The 25,063-nt window shown below is 37.8% G+C and overlaps 1 protein-coding gene across 10 annotated transcripts in view; it reads left to right on the top strand.

Moving 5' to 3' along the window:
* The window catches only part of SOX5 (SRY-box transcription factor 5), a 1,003,938-nt gene that overhangs the window by 138,618 nt on the left and 840,257 nt on the right, over nucleotides 1-25,063 (top strand). For all 10 annotated transcript variants that reach the window (XM_042946059.1, XM_042946058.1, XM_042946055.1 and 7 more), the window contains one exon: nucleotides 3,776-3,857. The gene's annotated coding sequence lies outside the window, so the exon portion shown is untranslated. The remainder of the gene's footprint in view (nucleotides 1-3,775; nucleotides 3,858-25,063) is intronic.

The raw sequence follows: 25,063 nt of genomic DNA, 5'->3' as shown, positions 1-25,063 counted from the left end.
ATACATATATATTTGACAACTTAGATGAAATGGACCAATTCCTTAGAAAACACAAACTACCACAACTCACTTAATATTAAATAGATAATTCGAGTATCCCCATAATTAATAAAGACATTGCACAGACAATTTTAAAACTTTCAAAAAGGCATATTTGGTCCCAGATGTGTTCACTAGAAAGTTCTAACAGACACTTAGAGTAGAGAAGTAACACCAATTTTACAGTGTCTTCCAGAAAACATTTATTTTATGGTAGTATTATCTAGATACCCAAGAAGTACAGTAAAAACAAACACACGCACAAATATCCCTTAAGGACACAGACACAAAAATCCTTAACAAAACATTAGCAAATAGAATTCAGCAATATATAAAATGGCATATATTTCATGATCACTGGGGTTTTATTCCAGGGATGCGAGGCTGGTTAGTACTTGAAAAACTATTAGTGTGATTCACCGTATAACAAGCTAAAGAAGAAATGTCATATGATTCTATCAATTCATACAGAAAAAAAGCATTTGACAAAATTTATCACCCATTAATGATAAAAACTCTCAGATAAATAGGAACAGGGAACTTCTTCAGTTTGATATAGATCATTTATAAAAAGATGCAAAACAATCTACAACTAACTTTGCCTTTCATGATGAAAGACTGAATTCTTTCCCCTTAGATCACGAGCTAGGTCAAGAATGTCTTACTCACCACTCTGAATATAGTACTAGAATTTCTAGCCAGTTGAAAAAAAAAATTAAAAAAAAATTAAAAAAATTAAAAGCATAGATATCAGAAAGAAAGAAATAAAACTTTTCCTATTTTCAGGTGATATTTCTGTTTATGTAGAAAATCCCAAGGAACTTAAAAAACACACTTGTCAATCTAATAAGTGAATTCACCAAAGTAGTGGGATATAATATAAACATACAAAAATCAGTTATTTTCTTTTATAATAGCAATGAACCTGGACACCAAAATTAAAAATACAGTATCATTTACGATTACTCAAAAAAATTACTTAGGTGTAAATCTAACAAAACATGTATAAGACTTATCTGCTGAAATCTAGGGATATCTAAAAATAGATATACCATGTTCATGGATTGGAAGACTCACCATTACAAAGATGACAGTTCCCCTAAACTGACATAGAGTTTAACATAATCCCTATCAAATTTTTAGAAAGATTTTTTTGTACATGTAGACAAAATTATCTTAAAAATTATATGAAAAGGCAAAGGAATCAGAGTATAATGAATTTGAATTAGAAAAATAAAGTGACAAGGATTAACTCACCAAATATCTAGATTTATTATATAGCTATAGTAATCAAGGCTGTATGTTCTTGGTAGTGAGAATAGATACATATATCAGTGGAACAGAACAGTGAATCCAGAAATTGACCAACACAAACATACTTAGTTGATTTTTGACAAAGGTACAAAACCAATTCAATACAGCCTTTTCAACAAATGATATTAGACCAATTGGACATTCACAGGCCAAAAAATGAACCTTGACCTAAGTCTGACAGCTTATACAAAAATTAACTCAATATGTATCGTGAACTGAAACGTAAAATTTGAAATTGTAAAATTTTTAAAAGAAAAAAAGAGTCTTTAGGATCTAGAGTTAGGTGATGTTTTTTTGAACTTTCTGCCAGAAGCACAATCCATAAAAGGAGAAATGATAAATTGGATTTTGTTTAAGAACTTTTGCTCTGTGAAAGACCTTCTATGAGGATGAAAAGACAAGCTACAGACTGGGAGAAAATATTTGCAAACTATGTATCTGACAAAGGACTAATATTAGGAATATAATCTTTCAATCTACAGTAAAAAAAAAATCCAAATAGAAAATAAACAAAAGACATGAAGAAACATTTCATAGGAAAGTATATATAACAGATAGCAAATAAGCCCATGAAAGATGTTCGGCATCACTGATCATTAGAAAAAAGCAGAATGGCTAAAATAAAAAATAATGACAACATGAAATGGTGGCAAGGATGCACAGAAACTGGCTCATTCATGCACTGCTGATGGGGATGTAAAATGGTACAAGCATTCTGCAAAATAGTTTGGCAGATTTTTAAAGAAAACTAAACAGACAACTCCAGTACAACCCAGCAATTGCTCTCCTGGGCATTTATCCCAGAGAAAGGAAAACTTTTGTTCACACAAAAACATGTATGCATATGCTTGTAGCAGCTTTACTCATAATAACTTCAAACTGGAAACAGCGCAGTGTCCTTCAATGAGTGAATGGTTAAATGATCCGTTTGATAGAGCACTACTCAGCAATAAAATTGAGAGAACTATTGATGCTCCAACTTGGATAAATCTCCAGAGAATTCTGTTGACTGTATGATTTCATTTTTATAATATTTTTGAAGTGACAAAATTATAGAAATTGTAAGTTGATTAGTGATTTTCACTGTTTATAGAGGAGGTGGGATGGGAGGGAAAATGGTTATGGCTATAAAAAGGAAATCGGAGGGATTTTTTGTCTTTTTTTGAGAGAGTGTATGAGGGAGGGAAAGATGGAGGGAGGGAGAGAGAGAGAATGAAAGAATGAGAGAGAGAGAGAGAGAGAGAGAGAGAGAGAGAATATGCGAATGCTAAGCAGGCTCCTTGCTCAGCACAGAGCCTGATGTGGGGTTTGATCCTACAACATGACCTTACGTGAAATCAAGAGTCAGACGCTCAACCAACTGAGCCACCTAGGTGCCCCAGGGATTTTTAAGATGATGGAAATGTCTGTCTTGACTCTATCAATGTTAGTATCTTGGATCTGATATTGTACTATAGTTTTGCAAGATGTTACCACTGAGGGAAATGAAGCAAAGAGTATAGGAATCTCTGTTTCTTACAGCATTAATGATCTCAAACTAAATTGTTTTACTCAGACAGCTTAAGGCGCCTGCGTGGTTTGGTCAGTTGAGTACCTGACTCTTGATTTCTGCTCAGGTCATGATCCCAGGGTTGTGGGATTGAGCCCCACGGTTGGACTTTTCCCTGAGTGTGGAGCCTACTTAGGATTCTTTCTCTCCCTCCCTCTGCCCCTCTCCCCTACTCTGGAGTGCTCTTTCTCTCTCAAAACTAAAAAAAAAAAAAAAAAAAAAAAAAAAAAAATTAAGAAAAGGATAGCTCTCTACCGCTCCTAGATCAAAATCCAAAGCCTTTCCTTTGTCCTTTCCAAACTCACTCATGTTCTGCTTCTCTCTCTCTTACCTAATCATGCTGCAGCTGCAGTGGCCTTTTTCTATCCCTGGACATGCTTAGCATGCTGTCACCACAGGGCCTTTGTACTTGCTATTCCATCTTCTGGGAAAACGCCTCCTTCTGATTTACTTACTTTATCCTGGTCTATGTGTAATACTCTCTCTAAAGTAGCACTCCTGTCACAATCTATTCCCTTATTTGGATTTCTTCTTCTCAGTAAAAACATATTTGGTACTTTAAAAAATTTCACATTTGTAGGATGGGAACCTTAAATTCCTTTGTATTCCTTCACTTTTCTGTGTTACGGAATTTGGAGCATTTGATTTAAAAAACAAACTGAAGAAGCTGATTTCTAGTTTCTTAACTTTTTTTTTTCCCTTCAGCTGATGTCTAGGTTGAATTTATGGGTTCTATAGTAGTAAATGTTTTGTATTCTGTCTTGCTCAGCTTATCACAATCTACTGGTATTTCCCCAACAGCTAAGATGTGAGAGTTGGCCTCCTTACACAATGAATCTTCCTCTAAATGACTTAACTCTAATTCTTTTCTAGGCTTTTTAACCAGTCTGTGGTGTAAAGACACACTTCCAGAGGATCCTTAGAAGTCTTGGACAAGCTTACCCTTATGTGGCAGGTATGTCTCTCTTTACCCAATAAGCATGTAGGATGTGTAAGGTTTTAAAAAAATTTTTTTTAAATGTTTTTTTCATTTTTTGAGAGACAAAGGCAGAGCACAAGTGGGGGAGGGACAGAGAGAGAGGGAGACACAGGAACCAAAGAAGGCTCCAGGCTTTGAGCTGTCAGCACAGAGCCCAATGCGGGGCTGAAACTCATAAACCACGAGATCATGACTTGAGCTGAAGTCGGACACTTAACCAACTAGCCACCCAGGTGCCCCAAGACATGTAGATTTCTTTATTCTTCTGTGGCTAATTCTAAATTGTACTTTTTGAAGTTTATTTATTTTGAGAGAGAGAGACAGAGTGAGAGACAGAGACAGAGAAAACATGAATGGGGGAGGGGCAGGGAAAGAGGGAACGAGAGAATCCCAAGCAGACTCCACACTGACAGCAGAGAGCCCAGAGCCTGACTCGGGGCTTGAACTCACGAACCATGAGATCATGTCCTGAGCATAAATAAAGAATCAGATGCTTAGCCCACTGAGCCACCCAGGTACCCCCTACATATGTTTTGATCTTCCATTTAACCATGTGGAAGCAATCTGAGGTTGCATCTGAGTTCTAGGTAAGGTTATGAGATACCAAGGGGTATCTTTTGAGGGGTGTCATACCTGTTCCTGGGCTGCCATCTCTTCATTAGCCACAGATTTCCTCCTATCCCTCATCAGTGCTTGTAGCCAACTGCTGAGGCATACCTTGATCTTCCTTTGAGGATCTCCTGCTCTCTTTCTCTAAGCTTCTTTCAGGTACCTCCTGGGCATATCCTACTGAACCATAAGACCCTTTCTGGGTGGGATGAAACTCTTTGCTCCTGGCATGCCACTCTGAATTCAGCACAGGATACTTGCAGTATTGTTCTTATTTCATACTATTGCATGAAGTCCTTTGCAAGGCCAGTTGGGTCCACCTGCCGAGACATATCACTTGGCCATTTCTAAGGTCCAGACTGTATCCAAGAAAGAAGATCCTTCCCCCAAAACCGTTGTCTCCCACCAACATCTTTTGGATTTCTCTTTGCAACAGTATCTTGAACAAGCACAACTTAGGAAATCAATCAAAAATAATTTACTTCTTTTACTTGTTTCTTTAAAGTGAATTGGGAAAGGGTGGTGGGTATTCCCTTGCCTTTAAGAAAAAAAAAAAAAAATCAGTCTCAGGCAGGCTCCATCCCTAATAGGACTAATCTTAGATTAAAAAAAGAAGAAGAAATTCTTTTTGGCACTTTAGATTCCAAACATAGTCTTCATTTTGAAATTAGAAGGTTTAATCTCAGGCCATAACCATAGCTTGAAAGTTAGTTTAATATCAATCATCTCCTCTCTCTTATCTGGAGCCATTTATGGGTTGGGCCAAAAGTTGTATGGGGAGAATTGTGTTTTTTTATTTTTTTTTTTCTTTCTCTCTTTTTATCTGTCACTTCCTCTCCCACTGGCTAGCTACTGCTAAACCCCTGGTTGGAGTATGGGGAAGAAGAGAAAATAAATAGCTTAGGAATGTTTTGTACTTGAAATGGTGCTATGTTAAGCTGGCTCCATGCTTTCTGGTCCTGGTGATGTTTAAAACTGACACCCACTTGGCCACTTTCGGGGCACTTTGGTGGCTCCCCTGCTGGACCCATCTGGCTTCAACTCCCTTGACTTGGGCAGGGCTTCTCTTCTAGCTATTTCCAGGGGAGCCTCTGGTTTTCAGACAGTCTGTTCTACATGAACTCTCATTTGGTATATCAGTGATACTTCCAGATGGTCATCTTGGGCTGCAGGATGGTTCTCTCATATGTGGCCCACACCTCCTTGATGAAAACATGGATCTTATGAACCTCTGTGGATAGGAGGGGTGCAGGTGCTTCTCAGATTCCAGAGCTTCTCCTAGCCTGACTCTCTTGTCCTCTGGATTTTCAAGGGGAGAATCAGTCAGCAGTCCATTGGGTTTCCCAAACTCCAGGGTATGCATTCAGGCTGTCTAACTTGTTCCTTTGAAGCCTCTCTAAATGATTGAGAGACAAAAAGAAGCACCTTCCATCCCTCTTACTTAGGGGGAGGTGGGACTTACCATAGAGTAGCAGCTCCATCCAAGAAGCTCTTCATAAAGCTTCTCCTAATCTCTGTTCTTTTGATCCTTTACATTATCTTGTTGGCTTTAGAGCCATCCAACCAGTCTCATGATTTTCTTTTAAAATCTTGATTTTTGATCTGGCCTTTTACTTTGGAATTTTATATCTATTTAATGGAGGTAACTCAATTGAATCTCCTGAACCAAAGGCCTGTCATTCTGACCTCAGTAGGATGAGTTGAGGTGGTAGGAGGAGGGTAAAGGTGCAATTACCCACCCCTAAATTGACCTGGATCCACTAATGTCTATGTATATCTTGATCACCTTATTATTATTTTTTTTTTACCTAAAGGGATCTAAATCTGCTCTAAGCTTTATTAATACATAGGAGAATCTCTTCTAGGTCTCTTTTCTATGCATGGGAATCATTCCAATTTCCCAGGGTATCTTAGGCTTTTGAAACTCAAAAACCAATAATGGACACTCTCTCCTACCCCATGCTCCCCTGCTCTGACAATAATTTTCCAATTCTATGAGTGCAGAGTATGGCAACTTGACTGCCTGAATGGGGAGAGAAACAAGATTCAAGGATATGAAATAAAATACTTCAAATATTATATCTCAAATGATAAAAACATATATCCTACCCTCTTTTGAATACCTCTAATGTGGTTTTTAATCTTTATAATGGCACTACATCCTTTACATTAAGGATTTGACATTTGAGGAAACCAGGTATATTAGTCGGCTGGAGCTGCCATAACAAAGTGCCACAGAGGGGTGGCTTAAACCATGATTTTCTGTTGTTGTTATTGTGTCGCAATTCTGGAGGCTCAAAGTCCAAAATCAAGGTGTTGGCAGCGTTGGTTCTTTATGAGGGCTGTGAGGGAAGGATCTATTCCCTCTCCTTGGCTTATAGATGGCATCTTCTCCCTGTCTCTTCGCATCATCTTTCCTCTAGAAGTGTCTTTCTCTGTCCAAATTTGCTTCTTTTTTTTTTTTTCTTTTTAATAAGGACACCAGCCATATTGGGTTAGGGCCCACACTTATGACCCCATCTTAACTTAGCTAATTATAGCAATGACCTTATTTTCAAATGTCACCTTCTGATGCACTGGGAGTTAGGACTTCAACGTATAAATTTGAGGAGGGTGTGTGTGGGGCACAACTGAACCCATAGCACCAGGGTTCAAAGAGGCCCAATGACCTCAGTGTCACACAGACCTTGAAATGCTTTTTCAGGGATTCCATAGCTGTGTAACTCTAAAGCTGGTGTTCTTCCTGCTGTACTACAGTTGATCTCGGATGGATCTTGCATGCAGGCTTGTGTAATGAGAATACAGTCTTTTCTTTAAACAACCAAACCAGCCTGGTTGAGGCATGGATCTATCCAGGAATAAAAGCTTATATTTATCTATAAGGTGTATCATCACATGAACTCAGAATAACATGCCTTAAACAAAGAAGAAACAGGAACATGTTTGCGGAGAGGTCCAATATGAAGCCATTGCACCATAAGCTGGAAAATGAACTTATACCTGAACTAAGTGTTTAGGTGATATGGGATTCAAATGGCTCTGAAGCTACTAAAAGGGTATCAGCTCTTATTTGGGGATATTATTCCTATGGCCTGTGGTTTGCAGTTTGGTGCTTTTAACCTGTATTCATATCTAAATATGCTGTGTGTATGTGGGCTGCTTCACGTAGAGCATATTTAAACAATATGTAATAAAACAACATATTTAAATCATACACAAGAAAAAGGGTAAAATGTTTGCTATAAAGTCTCTGCAGGCAGTTACTGGATAATGATAATGATAGCTTTACTAAAAAAGGATAAAATATATTCAGCTTCAATGAGGATTATATTTAGGGGAATTATCAGATTATTTTGGATATTTTCCTTTTAAAAACAATTCTTTAGTGCATCCTAGGTGGGAGATAGGAATTATAATGGTGATTCGGAAACGTGGCTTCATGCATCTGAACATAATTTGAGTCTTGTAGTATTCGTCACTGTTTTATTCCAGATGGCAAAAAATTATTATTCCTTCCAGTCAGCGCTTGAAATATATACCTACAGAAATAAGTCCATTATAAGATTTTTCTTGCCAAAACTCTAATAGATGCTCACTTACTGAGAAATATGTGCACTGAGAAATATTTAAGAAAATACACTTTAATGAAGCTGCACTAATGATATTTATTTAGCTAATTGTGTACAGGGATCTAAATATGATTTCAAGTAAAGTAGACTGTTGGCCATAGAAATAAGCCTGGCACAGGTGTGCAGAGTTTTAAGAGAATTAGATAGCAGATATAATGAAACTTAGAGTAAGTCTCAAAGAAGTATTTTATTATAAATTAGATTTCCTAGTATAAAACAAATAGAGCCACATAACAAAAGTATTTTAAAACAAAGGTAAAAAAACTGCTAAAATATCAATAAGCAGAAGCGACAAAAATAACCTTTTGGCATACTTGCTTCTCCTCTTTTTTCATTCATTTGTTCAATTGAGGATTACTGAGTACTTAATGCAGGCACCTGGGGAACGATGGCTAGGACAAGGTCTCAGCCCTGAATGAGCTTTTAATGTATCAGGGGAAACACACAGTGAATGAGCCCTGATCACGGGTGGTAAGTGCAGTACTAGAAGAGAGTTAGCCAACAAGCTTGCTATCAACTCTGTCGTCAGGTCCGGGAAACCTTTAACAGGTAAGCTGGGATAGAAAACCAGGAGTAGAAATCTGTTAGCTGGAAAAGAGAAGAAAATATATTTTTGTTAGAGGAAAGAGCATCTGCTAAGGTATGGGAGGATTGAAATAACATTACGAGGAACTGTAAATAATGCAGCATGTCTGGAACAACAGAGAATGAGGTTGGAGAAGTAGGTGGAGGTGATCTCATGGAGGGATTTGTGCCAGGTACACTGTTGGCAAGAAAGTTTTTCAGGTAGTGAAGGAATGTGTTTAGAATTTCATTTTAGAAAAATTAACCTTCAGCAATGAGATTGGATAGATGGCTTAGAAATTACTAACCTTAGGAACTGAGGGTTTGGTAAGGAGCCAGATATAGCAAGAAGCTGAAATAAAGCTTAAATTAAAAACTCTTGGCTTGCATGGGACTCTAGCATGGGTAGGAACTCTAAAATATGTTCTCATGGTCATATGTTTTTGTGAAATTTGTAACAAGTGTGTTTTTAACTTCATTTAGTCGTATTTTCTTTCTATATTACTACCCTGTGTTATGCTTCTCTTAAAATTCTCTTACTGTTGGATGGCATCGGTGATGCAGTTTTTGTATTCACAATTTTTACCGTCTTTTCTGTCATTTTCAAATTATATAAGCTTAGGCCTCACTTGGTAGATCCAGCCCCAAGATGAGAAATGAGTGGCAGGTTCTTAAACCAAGGCAGAGATGAAGAAGCAAAGGATGTGGAAGACTAAGGGGGAGGAACTATCGACTGTTGGTATGAAGGAAAGATAGTGCCAAGCTTTCTTCTAATACTTGGTGAATGGTAGGGGCAGGTTACAATCATAAGTAACTGGGTATTGAAAATCTTTATGTGTATGTTTCATATTTTTGGATTTACAAAAGGGGTATTTACCTGTGTCAAAGTATTTTCAATGGATTTTATCTATTACCAAATTGCTTTTCAGATAGATTGTGCCATTTAACACTGCTTCAGTTAATGTGGAAATGGGTTTTCTTGTTTACGCCCCCACTAGCACTGGGTATTATAATTTTAATTTTTTCAAACTAAATTATTTGGTAAAATTAGTACCTACTTTCAATTTTATTCTGAGGTGAGATAAATGCCATCCATTATTGTTAGCTCTGCATAGGAATCTATTTTCAGGGGGTAGTTATTGTAGCCTTTTCCTGGTAGTGATTTAGGAAGCATTAGGAGGTAGTTATAAATCTTTTATGTGAGTCGTTACGTTATACACTCTAAATGCATACATATATACACACATACATATATTATAAAAGTTAGAAATAAGTGGGGGTAGAACAGTTTTATAGATCAGATTGTTTTAAACCGGGTATTGGCAAATTTTTTCTGGTAAGTACTAGATAGTAAATATTTTAGGTATTGTCGATGAGAGGGCAAATTTGAGGATATTATGTAAGTACTTTAAGAGAGGAAAAAAAATTCCACAAAATTTATTGACATAGTTAAATATATAATAATAATTAAGGATTTTTTTTATAATAGAAGTCTAATAATGAGAAAATATTGAATTATTTTGAGGAGGAGACATTTCATAATTGTAGCTCAAAGTTAATGTTCTCAGTCATTTAATTGATTATAAATGTTCATTCATTAAATCATCTCATTTCACAGGTGGTGAGCTAGATTTGGACTATAGACCATACTGTGCCGACCTCTGTTTTAGGCAGTGACATTTATAGGTCATTTTTCCATTAGGCTTTGTTAAAAAGTTTGGTAATAAGTTTCAGTTCTGTTACATACTTTATTTGAACTTTTTGGCAGATCTACACCTTGGAAAACATTCCTCAAAATGTGTGCATGCGTGTGTGTTTGTTATATGTGTATAGGGTGTGGATGGTTTTATTCTGCATTACCAATAGAAACGGGGATATATATGGGGTAGCAACACTATGACAATGAAGCATTTGGTCTATTTAGGTTACCAGAGAAGTGAAACAGGAAACTAGATTTGACAGGTCCAAATTTGATCTGGTGGTATAGGTACTGGAATGAGTTTGAATGCTCCTTGTTGACTTTGATTTGGCTATAATTGGTCTTGTTCATTAATGTCTGTTTTTGCTAACTTTTGGGGGTTTCTGCTTTGGTTTTAGCTTTGCTGGTCCTCAGCAACTTTCCAAAATGTTTCATTCTTTTCCGACCCTCTTTCACAAACTTGATATCTTGAAATACTTTTTATAATTTACATTTCATTTGCTAATGGTTTTTGTGGCAAGGCTACCCAGTTCCTCTGGTTTTAAGAAAGAAAAGAAGGAGGAAGGAAGAAAAGAAATGAAATGGAAAGATATGAAAATAAGCAGGTCATTTAACCCACTTCAGAGATGGGCCATTTATCTCCAGAGTTTCAACTGGAATTTGATTCCCAAGTCTAAGACCAATTTTTCCTTTAAACTCTCAATGAATGGTTTGGGAATTCTTTTCAAACTTAGGGAAGTTTGAATTTTTTCACGAATATGCTGAATTATAGAGTAGATTTCTTAGGAGCTGACAATTGGATTGAAAGTTTATTTTATCTTTTTTAGTCAATATGGGCACAAAGAATGGGTATCTTTCTAATGATCTTTAAAGATACTTCAAATGAATGAAACTTGATTTCTTCAAAATACAGAAATTTTTTCTTACATTAATAGTTCATAAAATCAAATATTTTGATTTAATATTTTGTTTAATGGAGAACTATGCTATACCTATTTACACAATGAGTAAAGGGGTCTGTATTTTTTACTGATAATGTGTTATAAGACTGCAATTTGTATGTTTCTGAGAGCACAGGAGAAAAACCATCAAAATTAAATTTTGGAATTATTTCCTTCTCTTATTTATTTTCATAGGCTCTTAGGAAAGCAAGGTTCCAAATTCATCTTTCCACAGTCTTCCCACCGGTGGCTAACTGAGCATGCTCTTCTCAACTATCATCTTGTTTTTAGCTGCTGAAATATGTGGCCATCTTAAAAAAAAAATTAATTCCACATTTTGTTTCTGCTTTAGATGCAGAAGGTCTTTGTGATTTTTTTTTTTTCAGAAAATTGGTACCTAATAGCTTTATAATTCCAAGAACAAAATTTTCTGTAGATACCATTTTTAAAAATTTTTCACTGAATTCTCCAATTATTGTTAAATACCAGTTGGACTTACTGTGTCTTAAAATAAAATTATTTTAATAGATATTTATACTCACAATTATTGACAAATACCTGATGTTATTTAAAAAAAACATTTTTTTTTCATCCAGGAAAGGAATAAATTATTTCATCAGAGACAAAACAAAGCTCCAGAGCCCTTCATTCTGGAGTTCTGCTGTAGGTTTGAGGAGAAGTTGGAGGCAGTGTGTACACACGAACCTACATTTTGTAAGATTTGCAAAGCAAGCTATTTTAACCGCAATCATTTGTGACCAGTGCTTCCAACTTTAACCTCCCTCCATTCCTCTTCTGTTTTGTGGTGAAATTGGAGAGGCCATGGCTTTGTTTTGGTCTGGAGGAGGGTCTACTGAAGGAGGAATCAAAGTGGGGATACAGTTATTTTAAATTAAGTGTAATACAGTTGTGTTGTTTGCAAACACTTCCATGTATCATGAAGCTATTTGATGATGTTCCACCTTGGAACTTTGACTAGAATATTTGACACACAGAGGCCACAATGGAGCCCAGGAGCCAGAGGCCACATTGTCCTATGCGTGCAGATGGAAGGGTGAGACTAGGTTTGGAACATACAGAGCCAGAAGCTACTCTGTGGAAAAACCCTTCTTGTTATTAGATGTATCATATTATAAACAGAGGATATGGTTTGTATCAATGCCCAGTCACAATAGAAGTTCTTCCTGTTAGGAATTTAATGACTGATGCAGTTTATACTGTTCTTAACACATTGTATATTTTTTTTCAACTTTTGATGGATATTACACAAATAGAATTTCTCAAATATCTGTATTTTTAGGGCACAAACTTATAGCAGTGATACAGGCAGCAAGAACCACTGTGTGTGTGCAATTGCATGTTTTCTGAATTCCACTTATGTATAGTTGAAAACAAATTTTGATTCAACATAGTAGATACAAGAATGGATTACCTTTATATTTTCTGTATGGAAAATGATATTTACAAAGAGGTGGAATAAGCAGCCAACAACTGTAGGGGGAAAAAGCATCAGAGAACTGTAGTCAGGGACCTAATTGATATGAATATTCTGTTTTATTCTAGATTTTGTGATTTTTTTTTTCATATTTCTCAGCATTTTAAAATAGTAGTTTGTTGGGATTTTTGCATTGTGGATGTTTACTTTCTTTTAAAAAAAACTTTTTTTTTAACTTAAAAAAATTTTTTTAATGTTTATTTATTTTTGAGACAGAGAGAGACAGAGCATGAACGGGGGAGGGTCAGAGAGAGGGAGACACAGAATCTGAAACAGGCTCCAGGCTCTGAGCCGTCAGCACAGAGCCTGACGCGGGGATCGAACTCACGGACCGTGAGATCATGACCTGAGCCGAAGTCAGCCGCTTAACCGACTGAGCCACCCAGGCGCCCCTAAAAATTTTTTTTTAACATTTATTTATTTTTTGAGAGACAGAGCCTGAGCTGGGGAGGTGACAGAGAGAGAGGGGGAGTCACAGATTCCGAAGCAGGCTCCAGGCTCCGAGCTGTCAGCACAGAGCCTGTCGCGGGGCTCGAACTCATGAACCATGAGATCATGACCTGAGCTGAAGTCGGATGCTTAACCAACTGAGCCACCCAGCCGCCCGTGGATGTTTACTTTCATATTAAACTAATCATTTTAATTTGTATTCTCTTTCTAAAATTGCATAAGCTTTGTGGCCCCACAAAACCTGGATCTACGTAATACTTATTAAATATTTAGATACCATGAAGGCATAGAGCCTAGTATATACTTGTCGCTTATTTTTGTATTTAGAGTTGAATGCATCTCCATAGTAACAATTTGTTATTATTGTTCAGTGATGACTGGCACCTTATATAGACATTAAGTAATATTAGTAAGCTGTAGCTAAGAAGAATTTCTACTTTCTCAAGATCTTGAGCTGATGAAATGATTCATTCTACCAGACATTTTCTTATGGGTGAAAACTATTAAAAGTTCTTCATTTAACCAAGAATTTTGATATATGGAAACAATATTTAATCATTTCCTTCAGTCACCTTTTCTGGCTCAACTTTTTTTTTTTTTTTTCTTTTTTAAAGGAAGGAGAAAGAAGGAGGGAGAGAAACAGAGAAAGAAAAAGGGAGAGAGAGAGAAAAAGCTTCAGTAGTCAGAAGACTCTGACCAAGTTGGGTTATAACAGACTGGTAGGAGAGTCTCAGAACAGGTTCCTCAAATTCCCAAAAGTGGCGGGGACACAGTCAATGACACTCCCAGGAAAGTAGCAAAGTGCTACTAAGGTGCTGTCTGTAAAAGTTTTTCCAAATAATAAGTTCCCAGCAAAAATTTATGTAACCAGTGCATTTTTAGAATGATAGTATCTACTTGTGTTTTAAACAACTCCTTGTTACAGGCAGTACTTACAATGTTTCAAGGAATTAAGCCCATCATCTTCCTTTGGTAAACACATTTTTCACTTTAACACAAAAACACTGTTTTAAGCATCTTATCTTCCAGTTGTACCTGGAGATTCAGGCATAATCTATGCTTATATAGACACTCCTTTTTAAACCAGCCACTTGGGGCGTATAAATGGATAAGAGGTCACAAAGATGCACCCAGGGGTGACTGTGCCTGCATAGTTCACCTGGTTACGTGTTAGAGAGGCAGATCATGAGTGGGACAGGGACAGACAGAGAGAGGGGGACACAGACTCCAAAGCAGGCTCCAGGCTCCAAGCTGTCGGCACAGAGCCCGATGCAGGGCTTGAATCGACAAACTGTGAGATCATGACCTGAGCCGAAGTCGGACGCTTAACCGACTGAGCCACCCAGGCGCCCCTCACCTGGTTACTTCTATGTGTGTTGATGGCTGACTAAAATATGTTAGCTGGAGGAAGCCTGAGTGTGGGTGCATGAGCAAGTGGGGGCTGTTGCCGTGCCGGCACCAACAGAGTTAACCAGCCTTGCCAGCATGAACAATGGAAACCGGGCAGCTCTAAATGAAATGAGCTGAATATTTCATTCGGCCACTCAGCTGCCTGCTCCAATTGCCTCCTTTACTAAAATAAGAGCTTAATCTAAAGTGACAACAACATCAGTTTCTGTGTGCTCCAGTCACACTGAACATGACTTCCTTAACATAAACACTATTTACATGGACCGTCTGGATATAGCAGGGAATCAGGAGCGTGCCCAGCTAAGACACAGGGTACAATGAAGGACGAGAAGCAGGCAGCTGAGAATTAACATCAGCAAATGAAAGCATGACCCTCAGAGGGCATGTCCCTGATACGTTTTAAAATGAGAGAGCATTGCACCAGTAACCTTAGCCTTTGTAAAGACTATGCCATTTAAAATAAAATAGCACCTTTTCAGTTTAGACACTTAACCAAATGCATTATGTCTGACCCATTTTCCAACTTATGTGACACGAGAGGATGGATCCCTAGCTGCAATTATTAGAATCTTTCAAACAATTGCAACCAATAACCTCCCTCCCCAGACTCCTTCTCATAGCAGCCTGCACTTCTTCGAGATAAAGAGGGCATTTCGTTCAGTGAGTTCAGGCCAGACAGAGACGTCAGGGGAGTGGGAGAGAAGATGTGACCCTTGAACTGAAGGCTTTGATGTCAGTGTTAGCAGTACCCAGGAAATCCCTGTTTGAAAGTGGTTTTCAGCTCGAGAGTTCTGGAAGATTAGAAGCAAGAGTGTGACAAGGCACCAGCCTGTCAGAGTCCACAAAATAACACAAGTTACTTATTTCTAGCACCCTAGAATAGATAATGAGGAAGATAGCAATCCTGAAAATGCATTATTGATGGTTTATTTCCACAAAAAGGATGCTATAGTATTAATCACTTTTACCATGCAGCCATCTTCTGGGAATTTTAGAAGGGTCACAAAATGTCAAAATACATTACAAAATGTAAAAATATATAACTTAATCCTATTCAAATTATTGACAGTTAATGGAACTTCATGGTTTTTCCCCTAGCTTCATAGGTAAGGAAAGTAGGGCACAGAGAACTTACAGATACGTCTGAAGTCACACAGTGAATCAGAGAGCAATATGGAAAGAGAAAGAGCCTTTTTTTTTTTTTCTCTTTTCTCTGTTATTGCTACTTCCTTCAAGTCAACAGTAATACTCTCATTTCTAAAATGGCTCTTCTCTTAAAATCTTCTTTAATTGAGCCTTGTGGAGGCTGACCCCGGGCACTGATTCCTGGCTTCTGGGCTCCAAAGACCAGAGGCAATGGCAGGATTTTTTTTTTTTTTTCTTTTAAATACAGTTCTGTGTTATCTGTTCTCATCCTCCAGGCTCTATGCCTGAGTGAATGCCCCGACAGACCCCACCCCTGTGGTGGTATATTTTCCATAAAGGTCTTCTTCACTGAAGAAGAAAGGGACTGATCATTTAAAACAAGTTTCCTTTTTAGGAAAGGTATAATGAGTGACGGGAAGAAAAATGGGAGAATCATCAATATCTAGCTGGCTTTAGTAGAATGCTCATTAATCAACAGGCATTTATTGAGAATCTACAAGATTATTAAGCATTATATTAGGGAGAACAAATTGTCTTTGGTCTCCTGAGGCTCACCATCTAGAGAAAACATGTATCATACTTTAAAAAAAAAAAAAGAAGTTTAGATTTCTGTACAGAGCCAACAAGAATACTGCCATTGTGAAAAAATAAAAATACTGTTTTATTGTTGCCCTTCTCCTATGTTTTCATCTTCATTTTTAACTAACAGCAATGTGAGTTGAAGGATACCCTTTAGCTCACTACTTATTGAGCATTGAGTAACTCTTTTAGGTGGTATTCTAGAGGTGACTCCAAAGGAAATATACGTTTTCTCACAACCTGATGGGGATCCTAGCACTTGTATACATATCAATTGTACGAGTTGGTAAATGCCTTACTAAGAAAGGTACCAGATGCTTGAGAGCAGAGGAGAGGCAGGAGTGACCACCCCTGCCCTGTGAGATCTCTTCAAACGAAAAGGATCTTGACATCTATGTCCAGTAGTAGCCAGATCTTCAACTGTCAACAAATATCAGCTGGGAATAGCAATGCCGGAGGGAGCGGGGTCCCTGCACACATTAAGCTTGGGAGGCAGCCTGCACACTGATTATTGAAATCAGTAGAGTTTGCTGAAGGCAAGGAGTAAGTGGATCGTGTGTCTTGGCTTCTCTCAGCTGCAATAAGGTTCTTGATGACCTTTTCTTTTTCTTTCTCAGGTGAGGATAGCTTGCCTTCTCTTGGGATGTCTCTACTGCTGTGTGGCCTCTTAGTCTGAAGGGACATGACTAGCCAGAGACAGACAGAGAGAGAGACAAGTTTCTCTTGTTATAAGTGATACCTGCTTTGAAAAATCTCAGGGCTTTAATGAGAAAATGCCTGAAATAGACCCAGGCCCTCTAGTCTCTCTTCTATTTTCTTTTAATCACCTTTCTCCTAATCAGTACTGGTCAGGGTCTCAGTTCGGCAAAACTGTTACTGTGTATCATTAACTAAGCCACTAATAGTTTTGTTTTCCCAGTGCAGGATGTTTTAAGAATATTTTGCCATTCTTATCATCATAAAGGTGCATATAAACCATTCCTTGTAAAATCAATCATAAAGTCTCTTTCCTCTTTGCTATTTTCATTTTAAACTTTTAGGGAAAGATATATTGTATTTCTTGTATTTGGTCTTATCTCTTCTCCCTTCTCTGAAGATGAGGGGCAAAATTTCTTCTCTCATGCTAAAATATAAGATTGTATTGTGTCATAATTTTTTAAAGGATGGAAGAGTTTTGAGATTTTTTTTGTTAATTTTTTTAATGTTTATCTCAGAGAGAGAGAGAAAGAGCGAGAGCATGAGTGGGGAGGGGTAGAGAGAGAGGGAGACACAGAATCCAAAGCAGGCTTCAGGTCTCCGTGCTGTTAGCACAGAACCCGTCGTGCGGCTGGAACTCATGAACCAAGAGATCGTGACCTGGGCTGAAGTCAGAGGCTCAACTGACTGAGCCACACAGGCGCCCCAAGAGTTTTGCGATTTTAAATATAGTTTCTACACTGAGTACAAGTTTTCATGAAAAGAACCATAATTTAAAAAAAAAAAATTTCAACTTTTATTTTTGAGAGAGACAGAGACAGCGTATGAACAGGGGGTGGGGGGGACAGAGAGAGGGAGACACAGAATCTGAAGCAGGCTCCAGTCTCTGAGATCATGACCTGAGCAGAAGTCAGATGCTTAACCAACAGAGTCACCCAGGCACCCCCAAAAGAACCATAATTAAAAAAAAAAAAAAAAACCAGATTTAAAGCAGAATCCAGATATGAGATTATATATCTTACAAGTTTCTGCTCAATGACGTAATGTTTTTAAGTTTTACATGGTTTAAATGGTAGCACAGGTTCATTACTAACTTACATCTCCTCATTCAGACATCTAGTTATTGAGGAGTTGGGGGCAAGTGATAGATTCAATACAGGTGACCCTTGGTCATCCTCCAAGCCCTTGCAAAACCCTTTCCTGTAATACTGGGTTGTCATTCTGTTATCTTGGACCCCGATTGGCCTGTAATTGCATCCCATCGGCAGGACCACAACCCAAAAAGTCAGCTTCGTGATTTTGCAGCAGCTGTTGCTGCAGAAGGTAAATGCCGTGCAGATATTGATGAGCTTGCTAATTTGTGTAGTAGACAGAATTTAGAATGGGGAACAGGATTTGTCTGCTAGCTGTCATCATCCATCAGCCCCAGGCTGCCCCAGGCAGTGGGTTTGCTTTTTGCCAGCTTCTAATTTTGCTTTATTTTTCCTTAACTTCAGTCTACTTTATTCATTTATTATAATTGGGAGAGTGGTGGTTGAGACAGGGAAAAAAATACTCCTGCCCCACGCTTGAGATTGAAGGCTCTCATATGCTGCAGTTCTCTGGTATCAGCAGATTCAGACTGGACCTGTTCGTCTGTTGATTGATGTAGTTCATGAATGAAGACTGTGTTCTCATGTGGGGGTCCTAAAGCACAGTGTGACTGGAAGACTTGCCAAAGCAGTCCTCACTCTTCTGTATTTCTCCCTGTTTCCACCAAGATCAGAATTTATAGTATTAGGTTTGTTCCCTGGGGGTTTTCATTCAATTTATTAAAAAAATTTTTTGAGTGCTCACTATGTGTAGGTTGTTATTATAGATGGCCAGAAATATATTGGATGAACAAGGCAGAAAAAGCCCCTGCACTGAAGGTGCTTAGATTCTAGGGGTGAAGACAGAAATAAGAACATAAATACACAATACTTCAAGATAGTGATAAACCAAATGAATGAAGAAGGAGATGAAGTAGAGTAAGGAGTAGAGTTGGAAGCGCCATTTTAGATAAAGAGGCCAGGCAAAGTTCTCTGAGGAGATGACACCTGAGTCCTGAGTTATGACAAGCCATGGAAATTTCTATGGGGAGACTTTAGGGAGAGGAAGTGGCAAAGGTAAAGAGCCAGAAGAGACACTGAGCTTGTTAAGTTTCATGAACAGCAAGAAAGCCTGTGTAGCTGAAGCAGGTGGTGGGGGTGGGAAGGAGCATCAAGGGAATGACATTGGGAAGGAAAGAGGGTCAGGTCACTTGGACTCAATTCTGAGTGAGATGGAGGCTGGTTGTAAGTGAGCGAGTGACTTGGTCAGATACACAGTTTTAAGAGCTTACTCACTACTGTGTGGAGAGTAGACTAGAGAGGGGCAAAAGTGGAAACAGATATCAGTGGGGAGACTATTGTAGTCCAGTGAGAGGTAATTCTGGCTGGTACTACTGACAGTAGTGGAGTTGGTGAGAAGTAATCAAATGGTATACATTTCATATATTTTGAAGAGCTCTAGCTGATGGGAGTTTGGATTGGGGGGGGGGTTGAAAAAGAACAATCAAGGGTGACTTTTAGATGTTTTGATTTCAAGTGTTGAATGGTCAGAGTGCCTATAATTAACTCCTACGTATTGGGGAAGGATATAGGATGGAGTGAGGTGGTTACTAAATAGAAGTCATTTTTAAAAACCCGTTGTTGGCAAAATTTGAAACAGAATGTAGGAGAAGAGAAGTGTCAGAAGACTCAAGATGTGTAAATGTTACCTGAAATTTAAAATGAAAGAAAATTGCGCTCCTGGTGGCTCAGTCTGTTGAGTGCTTGACTTCGGCTTAGGTCATGATCTCACAGCTCTTGAATTCAAGCCCCACATCGGGCTCTGTACTGACAGCTCGGAGCCTGAAGCCCACTTCAGATTCTGTGTCTCCCTCTCTCTCTGCACCTCCCCCACTCATTCTCTGTCTCTCTCTCTCTCAACAATAATAAATAAAAAAAATTTTAATGAGAGAAAAGATTATTTTTTATATTTATATTTTATTTTTATTTATACTTTAAGGATTTAAGTAAGCTTCTAGATTGTGTTTTTATGTAGATAATTTCTGAACACAAAAACAAAATGGTGTTCACAAGAAGGTAGTATGGGTTCTCTAAGATCTAATCATGTAACTTAATTCTTTTAAATACAGTTACTCTATTAACAGATACCATCATTTATTAAATGTACTTATATATCATAAAATTTTGAGAAATTAAGAAGGAAATTGGTTTGGTGGACAGTATGGTAACATGGATTAATAGCTGAAGAACCTTATTTAAAGGATATAGATTAGTATAATGGTTATCAATCTAAAGAGTGGTCTGTAGTCAGATGCTACCCATTCTATTCATTGGCTTATCCTCTTTATTATTTGTATTAAGAACTTTGATGAAGGAAGACCACTTTCTTACACCATACACAAGAATAAACTCAAAATGGATTAAAGACCTAAATGTGAGACCTAAAACCATAAAATAACTAAAGAAAATGTAAACAGTAATCTCTTAGCCATCATGGCCTTAGCAACATTTTTCTAGATATGTCCCCTCAGGCAAAGGAGACAAAAGCAAAAATAAACTATTGGTACACTGAAAACTATAGAAAGCTTATGAAAGAAATTGAAGACACACAAAAAAATGGAAAAATATTCCATGTTCCTGGATAGGAAGAACAAATATTGTTAAAATGTCAATACTACCCAAAGCCATCTACATATTCAATGCAATCCCTATCAAAATAATACCAGCATTCTTCACAGAGCTGGAACAAACAATCCTAAAATTTGTATGGAACCAGAAAAGACCCCAAATAGCCAAAGCGATCTTGAAAAAGAAAACCAAAGTAGGAGGCATCACAATCCCAGACTTCAAGCTATACTACAAAGCTGTAATCATCAAGACAGTATGGTACTGGCACAAGGACAGACACTCAGATCAATGGAACAGAATAGAGAACCCAGAAATGGACCCACAAACGTATGGCCAACTAATCTTTGACAAATCAGGAAAGAATATCCAATGGAATAAAGACAGTCTCTTCAAGTGGTGCTGGGAAAACTGGACAGCAATATGCAGAAGAATGAACCTGGACCACTTTCTTACACCATACACAAAAATAAACTCAAAGTGGATGAAAGACCTCATTGTAAGACAGGAAGCCATCAAAATCCTTGAGGAGAAAGCAGGCAAAAACCTCTTTGACCTTGGCCACAGCAACTTCTTACTCAACACGTCTCTGGAGGCAAGGGAAACAAAAGCAAAAATGAACTACTGGGACCTCATCAAAATAAAAAGCTTCTGCACAGTGAAGGAAACAATCAGCAAGACTAAAAGGCAACTGACAGAATGGGAGAAGATATTTGCAAATGACATATCAGATAAAGGGTTAGTATCCAAAATCTATAAAGAACTTATCAAACTTAATACTGAAAAAACAAATAATCCAATGAAGAATTGGGCAAAAGACATGAATAGACACTTCTCCAAAGAAGACATCCAGATGGCCAACCGACACATGAAAAAATGCTCAACATCACTCCTCATCAGGGAAATACAAATCAAAACCACAAAGAGATACCACCTTACACTTGTCAGAATGGGTAACATTAACCACTCAGGCAACAACAAATGTTGGTGAGGTTGCGGAGAAAGAGGATCTCTTTTGCATTGTTGGTGGGAATGCAAGCTGGTGCAACCATTCTGGAAAACAGTATGGAGGTTCCTCAAAAAACTAAAAATAGAACTACCCTATGACCCAGCAATTGCACTACTAGGCATTTATCCATGGGGTACAGGTGTGCTGTTTCGAAGGGACACGTGCACCCCCATGTTTATAGCGGCACTGTCAACAACAGACAAAGTATGGAAAGAGTCCAAATGTCCATTGATGGATGAATGGATAAAGAAGAGGTGGCACACACATACATACATACATACATACTATGGAGAATGACTCGGCAATCAAAAAGAATGAAATCTTGCCATTTGCAGCTACGTGGATGGAACTGGAGGGTATTATGCTAAGTGAAATTAGTCTGTTAGAGAAAGACAAAAATCCTATGACTTCACTCCTATGAGGACTTTAAGAGACAAAACAGATGAACATAAGGGAAGGGAAACAAAAATAATATAAAAACAGGGAGGGGGACAAAACAGAAGAGATTCATAAATATGGAGAACAAACTGAGGGTTACTAGAGGAGTTGTGGGAGAAGGGATGGGCTAAAATGGGTAAGGGGCCCTAAGGAATCTACTCCTGAAATCATTGTTGCACTATATGCTAACTAATTTGGACGTAAATTTTTAAAAAATAAAAAATAAAATTAAAAAAAAAAGAAACCACTAAAAAAAAATTAAATAAACCACTGGGACTACACCAAAACGAAACAACAACAACAACAACAACAACAGAACTTTTATATAGTGAAGGAAACCATCAAAAAAATAAAAAGGTAACCTGCTAAATGGGAGAAGATACCTGCAAACGATAATCCAACAAAGGGTCAATATTCAAAATATTTAAGGAACTTCTATAACTCAACACCAAAACAAAAAAAACAAACAAACAAAAAAACAATTCAATTAAGAAATGGGCAGAGAACCTGAATAGATGCTTTTTGAAAGAAGGCATACAAATGGCCAACAGACACATGAAAAGATACTCAATATCGCTAATCATCAGGGAAATACAAATCAAATTATAGTGAGATATCACCTTCTATCTGTCAGAATGGCTAGTGTCAAAAAGACAAGAAATAACAATTTAGGCTATTAGGGTAGGTTAGCATAGCAATGGGACCCCAAGAGTCTTGGCTTGTAATGGATGTAATAGAATGGACACTCCTAGGTAGGGTCCATCTAATTGTTTCTTTAGACTTGACCACATATGACATGCTAAGCCTTGTCTATTCATTAAAAAGAGCTTTGATGAAAGAAGAAAGTAAGCAAGAGGACTAACACTTTATCATTTTTGTTCAAGGACACACTTGCCACTTTAACCCATTTTATCTCATTTGGTACTTACAAAGTCAGTGATAGACTCAGTGTTGGCCCAAACTTAACAAGATGAAATTTAACAGTGTAAAAGTAATTCTACATATAATTTTGAAATCAATTGGCCAATTATAGGTAGGGGGTATTTGAGTTTGACAGTCCATTTTTAAGATATTCAGGTTGATTTCATGTTCAGTATAAACCAACAGTTAAGATCTATCTGCTCAGATAAGAGGTAGTGTCACCTTTAACAGCATTATTAGAAGAAGTATAGTGTCTATAACCAATGAAATAATCACCTGGTGAAAAGTATACTAGTCAGTGCATATGTCACTTATGGGTAAAATAATTTTAAGGACATTGACAATTTAATGCCTAAAGCTGGTGAATTATAGGGGTAGATAATCTGGATACTAATAGTTCCTATAAGAAGTTGTTTAGCTTGAAAAAGAGAAACTTAGGAAGGATTCCAAAACAGTCCTTCAAAATGTCAAAAAGGATTGGCCTTGGAGTCAGTCAGGGTCTGGCAAGAAATAGATGATGAAATAAAACCCAAACAGATGATGGACTTAGGTGGAATAATTTTTTTTTTAATGTTTTTTAATTTTTTAATTTTTTTATTTTTTTTTAACGTTTATTTATTTTTGAGACAGAGAGAGACAGAGCATGAACGGGGGAGGGGCAGAGAGAGAGGGAGACACAGAATGGGAAGCAGGCTCCAGGCTCTGAGCCATCAGCCCAGAGCCCGACGCGGGGCTCGAACTCACAGACCGTGAGATCGTGACCTGAGCTGAAGTGGGAGGCTCAACCGACTGAGTCACCCAGGCGCCCCGAGGTGGAATAATTTGAGGAGAATTTAATAAAAGGAATAGTTATAAGGATATAGACAGGGTTTTTAAAACCAGGACCACAGTAAGAGACTTTACACTCATTAAAATTTCCACAATAAGAAAGACGTAATAATAAGTATTGGTAGAGGACATGGAGGAATCAGAACCCTCGTACATCACAGATGGGAGTATAAGATGGGCAACTGCTTGGAAGAGTCTGTCTCCGATTCTTACAAGGTTAAACCTTGTGAGTTACCGTATGACTCAGCAGTTCCATTCTCAAGTTCATTCAAGAGTTGAAAACATGTCCACATGAAAACTTGTACACAATACTCATAGCAAAATTACTCATAATAGCCAAAAAGTGGAAAGAACCCAAATATCCATGAACTGATGAATAGATAAATAAAATGTGGCGTATCTATACAATGGGATATTATTTAGAAAGAAAAAGAAATGATGTACTGATACACCCTTCAACATGGATGAACCTTGAAAACATTTGATAAGCTAAAAGAGCCAGTCACAAGAGACTACATATAGAATGACTCCGTTTATATGAAATAGCCACATAGCCAAGTCTTTAAAAACAGAAAGTAGATTTGTGTTTGCCTTAGGCTGAGGGGTTGAGAGAAAACAGAGAATGACTGCTAATGAGTATGGAGTTTGTTTTCAGAGAGATGAAAATGTTCCAAAATTGATTGTGGTAATGGTTGTATAACTTTATGAATATGTCAAAAAACCATTGAATTGTACACTTTAAATGGATGAATTGTGTACTATGTGAGTTATATCTCAATAAAGCAGTTATTGAAAGGAACCAACAAGGGTGGTGAAGTACTCTGGGGATAATAATAGCAGAGAGTTGTCACCACCTCTAGGTCTGAAGGGACCAGGAGAAAGGAGCTGTATGGAGAAGCCCACCTGACTAGGGAGATAGATACCACCAGACTCTGAAAGTCACTTGCAAGGAGGGAGCTGCAGAAATAACGTATCCTGCCCTCACTCTTTTCTTACTGTTTGATCTCTGGCTGAAGCCTCTCATTTTCAAAACCCCACCGGAAGCCTGGGAGCAAGGGGCTCTCTTGATATGT

Source organism: Panthera leo, chromosome B4, assembly GCF_018350215.1.
Source record: "Panthera leo isolate Ple1 chromosome B4, P.leo_Ple1_pat1.1, whole genome shotgun sequence".
In the NCBI taxonomy this organism is placed as follows: domain Eukaryota; kingdom Metazoa; phylum Chordata; class Mammalia; order Carnivora; family Felidae; genus Panthera; species Panthera leo.
The sequence above is the reverse complement of the archived record's forward strand: the minus strand, read 5'-3'. Positions and strand labels throughout refer to the sequence as shown.